The sequence below is a fragment of the Schistocerca serialis genome, chromosome 6 (genome assembly GCF_023864345.2).
Source record: "Schistocerca serialis cubense isolate TAMUIC-IGC-003099 chromosome 6, iqSchSeri2.2, whole genome shotgun sequence".
Classification (NCBI taxonomy): Eukaryota; Metazoa; Arthropoda; class Insecta; order Orthoptera; family Acrididae; genus Schistocerca; species Schistocerca serialis.
Genome location: NC_064643.1, coordinates 223675032 through 223681400, shown reverse-complemented (window position 1 = coordinate 223681400; position 6369 = coordinate 223675032).

Genomic DNA, 6369 nt, shown 5'->3' with positions numbered 1-6369 from the left:
TAAACCTAACTAACCTAAGGACATCACACACATCCATGCCCGAGGCAGGATTCGAACCTGCGACCGTAGCAGTCGCGCGGTCCCGGACTGCGCGCCTAGAACCGCTAGACCACCGCGGCCGGCGATAGGTTAGGGGCAGAGATAATAAATCAATCAAATTTGTTCCTGAATGTATGCAACCTACGCTAAAAAATGCACCAGACCCTGCTTTATCCCAGTAGCTATACATTGACTAACAAAAAAGTGAACCAGTCAGTAGACAAGGTCAGATGTCAATGTAACTTCATATTCCTATGCGCCATCGGTGGGTATGCAAATGATTAGAGTTACAATTCTCTGTGACAGGTGGAATAGCCACCACAATGCTTTAGTATTATTGATATTTAGTGCTGTTACCAGGCCAGCTACTGTAGACAATAGGTGTGAACAGTGAACAGACAACAGTGTTGAGTTGTAACCTCTTCACATCTCCACCTGCCATCCAAAAACAGGTGACGGACCTCCTTCAATACTCTGTGTCATCTCGCACCATTGGTGGAATACTACGGAATTACCGACTCTTGTGTAGTCTGCCATTAACACCATAGCACAGCATGGCTGCTTTTGGAGCACTGCCGCGACCAGGAAGCAAGGCCTCCTGATGAACGGCGTAGCATCTGGGCTCTGCGATGCGGTTCTGCACTACTCTGTATGACCATAGGCGAGTATGGTGGCGACCTGGGCAGAGGTCTCATTCTTCCAGTTGTAAGGTACAACATTCTGGTTTACTTACTCTGGGATTGAAGACAACTGTGTAAGTTGAAATGACATGTTTAATGTCGCAATATTAGCACAAAAATACACGCTTTTACACGGTTTTCAATTGACAAAAAAAAAAAAAAAAAAAAAAAAAAAAAAGCAGTTGTCAGCATAACGCATCTCGTCAACATAAAAAAGTGAAATAATCCTAAACACAAAAATATTAAATATTAACTCTCAGAAGGTTAAATTATCCTCAACGCAACAATATTGAAGTTTAACTAGAAGTTTCTTTACAAATTTGTTCCTGCACATATGTTGTGATGTTGGTCAGTACTACGAAAATCGTCCGATTCCTGTTCAAAGTTCGGTACTATTATTAGGATGACAATCAAGTCTACGGTAATGTGACAAATTGAGCAAAAGATTACCCAAGTTCGCTTGAGTTTACATTGGACGCAAGCTGGTGAACCAACAAGTTTACGCCTCTGCACGTGGTATTTACCTTAAGCTGCATTGAGCTTTTGGTTGCTAGGCCGCTCTCTTCAGCTGAAATTCCTATAAAACTAATTACACCTTTATTGAATTTTCCAGCAGAAACTTTCCCTATGTTTCTTGTCAGGCGAGAGAACATGTACTCATCCCTAGTCTTAGAATGTGGCGATATACACGCGCATGGTTGGAGCAGCGTGCATATTATAATGCCCTCTCAGTTCTCGTAAGAACAGTTAACTAATTGGCTGGTTCGTTTCTGCACAGTTGGAGCTAAACGAAGCTACAGCTAATTTCTAGCTGGATATCAGCCGCTGTGAACGCAGTGTTCACGCAAATTACTCCTCTGCGTCGTACAGAGCGTTATGCGCTCCATTGTGCGCTTGGCGCCAGTTTAGAGAAGAGTCCCTGAAAATTTCCGTCTTGTATTACTCATAGCCAAACGCTCTCCCCACCTGCGTCTCACGTTCCTCTTATTTTGTAGAAATTCTCTCTACCAATCGCAAGGTCCCTACCATTAACTTACGCGTCCGCAGCTCGTGGTCGTGCGGTAGCTTTGTCGCTTCCCACGCCCAGGTTCCCGGATTCGATTCCCGGCGGGGTCAGGGATTTTGTCTGCCTCGTGATGACTGGGTGTTGTGTGCTGTCCTTTGGTTAGTTAGGTTTAAGTAGTTCTAAGTTCTAGGGGACTGATGACCATAGATGTTAAGTCCCACAGTGCTCAGAGCCATTTGAACCATTCTGAACCAATAACTTGCGTCGAAACTTTGGCTCTTTTCTCCTTCCTAGCGCGTTTTCGCCAATTGGAATTTTTGTGTCCATTCCAGACGTCTAAATGCATACATTGATTCTCTCACATGTGTAGCACTCGCTGGACTCTTGATAGAAAATGCATCACTGGTTTTGTTCTAATCCCTTTGGAATTCCGAAACACAGTTTTTAAAAGCTTTCTTTCCTGTCCTCCCTCAGATAGTCCGTTATACTCGCTCTCCCCGTCTGAGTCACCTGGTCGGTCGTTGACTTTCCACCTGGGACACCCCTTTAAGTGGTTTCCGTGGTACTCCCCCCCACTGCTCACCCCTCTGAAATTCTAAACTAAAAGCCTCTCGCTGCTTGTTGCACCTTCTGCTCATAGACATGCCTTATATAGGAACGGTTTGTTAATTACCATCGACTGAATGTCATCCCTTTTTGCATTACATGCTGCTGGGCAAATTTACTCATTACCGCCGAATGAAGTTTGGTGCCATCATCTTCCCATTGTGATGTATAAAGCTCTCATGTAAGGTGCGAATCTGACCTTCATTTATTCTGCCATCTCACACAATGTTTTGGAGAGGCTCAGCAATCTTACTCCCGGCATCATTTCGTAGAAAGATATCGAATATGAATTCAAGTCACATCTGGTAGTGAATGAGGGACTTCTGAGAGCCCAGCAGTACTTCACATACATCTTGTGTTCTCATGTGTTACCTTTCATACAACCATACTGTGATGTCATTTTTAAATAGGACAGTGCTTGTCCATACGTGGCATGTCTCCCTGTAAACTTTGTGTGTGATGTGGGGGTACTCTTGTGAGAATGGTCCCCAGGTATGTCCTTGATAGAAAGATGTGTTGGGGGCAGCTCAGATGTCAACTGTGCCCCAGTGCCATTATCAAGGATATCAAGAATCAGTTACCATAGTTGTAGACCAGCTTGCCTCATAAGAGGATACAATGACTTTATGATATGCCCATCAAAACTTAATCAATGCATGTGAAATAGGGCAGAGTGGATGTCATTCTGAGAAATGGGCCCATACCACCAAGTTCTTAGTATTTTGACTAGATTTTGTAACCACTAAAATAACATGAGATAGCCCCTCAGCCTGTAAAATCTGATTTCATTTCCTCCTCCGCTTCTGCCCATTTTAGTATTTTTTACAAATAGTGTACTTTCTTCTATATTTATAAATCAGTTCCCTCTAACAAGTGACAACGCTCTTGCCACAGTGGTAAAACTGGTTCTTCAGATCACTGAAGTTAAGTACTGTTGGGCTTGACTACCACTTGGATAGGTGGCCGTGTGAGTCTGGCAAGTGGGTTGCACTCAGTTCTTGTGAGGCCTGTTGGGGATATACTTGACTAACAAGAATCACAATGGGTGTGAGGTCGGAAGTTCAGTCTTTGGTAAGGCTCATTTAAAAGTGTTGTGTTATGACAAGAAAAATGTTAATGCTAATGACTCAACATGTGCATCAGGAGGGCGACAGAAAATGATTGTCTGGGATGTGCAGAGGTCAACCTGCTATGGAGTATATGTATTACACTTTAGAAAATGCACATCGTCGACATTCAAGAAATGTTCAAAACAAACCTTTAACTTGCAGCATGAAAATCAAGTGAAAAATTGTGCACGACATTGATCACAAAGGTTCACACCATCAAGATCGAAGGCAAACTCCTTGGTAGTTACAAACTGTGCAGGACGTTCAGCTGAATATCCACTCTTAAAGAATGCATGTGGAATCATATTGTGTAAGGAGGCGATGGAATGTGATGGCGTGCAGCTGAATGCGAAGCAATCTATTTTGAAGCTTATCGTGAAACTGGCTATCCTTTAAGGAGTAGATGTAGATAGTTTGATAATATGTTCTACAGGCACGGAAAAACCTAACATTTAGAGGCTCAGTTTGTCCAGTGGTGTGAGGTGGTATGAATTGCAATGCCACACACTTTTCAGGATGTATAGTTTGCTCTAAAGGAGTATGATTTTTATACGCAGACCAGGAATCAAGTAAAATCGAGTTATTTTGACCAGCTATTGGGGGAAAAAACAGTACTCATATCATAGATGTAGTTCTCTTACGCCCATTTGTTCACTCACTCTTGCTTGCTGTGACGTAAATATTCCCTACTGCCCTTGCAAGATCACACACACAAGGAAGAATCGTAGATGGCAGAGCGTCTCCAACTTTTCACATCACAATAAATAGCTTTCCAGCGGACTCACCATGCAGATTGATAGTCAGCTTAAGTGTATACGTATGCGTTAAGGCTTTGATGTTAGTTGATCTTGATACAACTCTCTTGGTACCTCTGATCTTCTGGTTTTCCTTCCCTCACAGCTTCCCTCTAAGTCACTGCAATCTATGTCGCACGCAGTTTGATGTGTAGAACGCAGTAGGTCACTACCATGCACACCCTGTAATTTGTATCGAGCATCCTTGAAAACTGCAAATATCTGTTTTTATAACAAGTGCACCTTATCCTCATTGAATGTCCGTAGTACTTCTTAAGCACTGCACGGTCATATTGCTTCAGACTTATTCGTAATCTGCTCATAATTTTTTTTAAAATTATGTATTTAATTGTTTACTACACAGTCCTTAGACAGTGATTGTCTTTTACTATGTTTCACCGCAGTCGAGATTTGTTGCTCCCTGCCTGACAAGGATGACGAACTAAATGGCTCGACACCTGTCTCAATATCGTTTTCACTAGTTAAGCATGTATCGTCATCATTGTACTCCTCATGCACATTGTCCACAAAGTCAAGCGTATATGACAGCACACACTTCACTGCCTCATCTTGCAGAAACGCTAATATTTCATTTGCCACTTGTTTCGCACTCTGAAATTCCTTGGGTTCATTTCCACCGAAATGTCTGTTTCGGCAACTGTGATTATGGATATAATGTAATATTTGCTTTGTTTATCGCTGCTATTGCTCTGCTTTGTATCAACTCCACCAGCACTGTAACACTGTTGTGAGTTACTCGTCGACTAAGCAGTTCAACTACACTCCGAAGCCTCATGTTGTCTTCGCCATTGGGTCCCTCCAGTCCCGAGCCCTGTTACCATTGGCAGCCAATACTGTGGTTGCATGGTAGACTAAATATGTAGGCCTTCGAATGCCGTAAACACCGTTGGCTTTTTGCGACCTCTTACTCAAGGTGTTCCTTGGGGGAAGTAGCGGCTCTGACCTCATGAACTGAGAACGGCTGGGAGTTCAGTGTGCTGACGACATGCTCCTCCGTATCCGCAACCAGTGCTGCCTAAAGCCGTCGGCACACGGACCGTGCATCCGAACGTTGAGCGTGCCAAGTTTCTGACGTCATAGCGTGGAATAGCACGTTCGGGAGTCTTTCCGAACGTGCAGAGCAATATCTGGCATGTCAGATATTCTGAGCGTGCGTCTGAGCGTTGACCAATCAGATGGCACAACGCCACCTACGTCACAAGCGCGCCGTCTCCCTTCAGTACAGAGTTGTGAGGCGCCATATTGGCATTCATTTCAAGCCTATATGTATATATGCCGTTTCTGAGCACCAGCAAATTGAGAATTACTGGAAACCCCGTTGTTAGTTGTATGATTCGTTCCAATAAAATAATGAGAAACATCGTATTCGTGGGTAAAGAATTTTTGTAACTTGCGTATTATGAGAGTAGGCTATCTGAAGGCCGCGACACACTGAAGATCCATCCAAAACGCATTGTTCTTGGTACAATTTGTTATAATTAAATTTCAATTAGTAACATAATTATCTACGATTAACATTTTGAGTAAGCGCTAACACAATGTGATTAAGTACAAGCATTATGTTGTTCCTGTAGCGTAATGAGTAGCGTCTCTGTCCTATGATTAGTATTTGTTGAGGCAGTGGTCCACGTCTCAACAGTCCCAAATTTTTTTCCCTAACATTCGCGTTTTTATTAGGTTCTGATACTTTATTATTAGTTTAATATAAGTGTATGCCATAATATTTGATGTTACGTAAATATAAGTTCACCTTGTTTTGGGGGGTGACTTTGTTCGATTGGCTTAATCTACAGGACAAAATGGTTCAAATGGCTCTGAGCACTATGGGACTCAACTGCTGAGGTTATTAGTCCCCTAGAACTTAGAACTAGTTAAACCTAACTAACATAAGGACATCACAAACATCCATGCCCGAGGCAGGATTCGAACCTGCGACCGAATCTACAGGACAGCTTGCGCTACTTGTATAAGGATATTTTGGTCCTTTTTCTTTTACGCTTCGTAATTCACATGTTGCAAAGATTCTGCTACTGGGTAGGAACAGTGATGAAGTAAGATTGACCTTGGGGTTTTACTAAAATGTGGGAATGATGAGATAATGTTTATCTTATGCG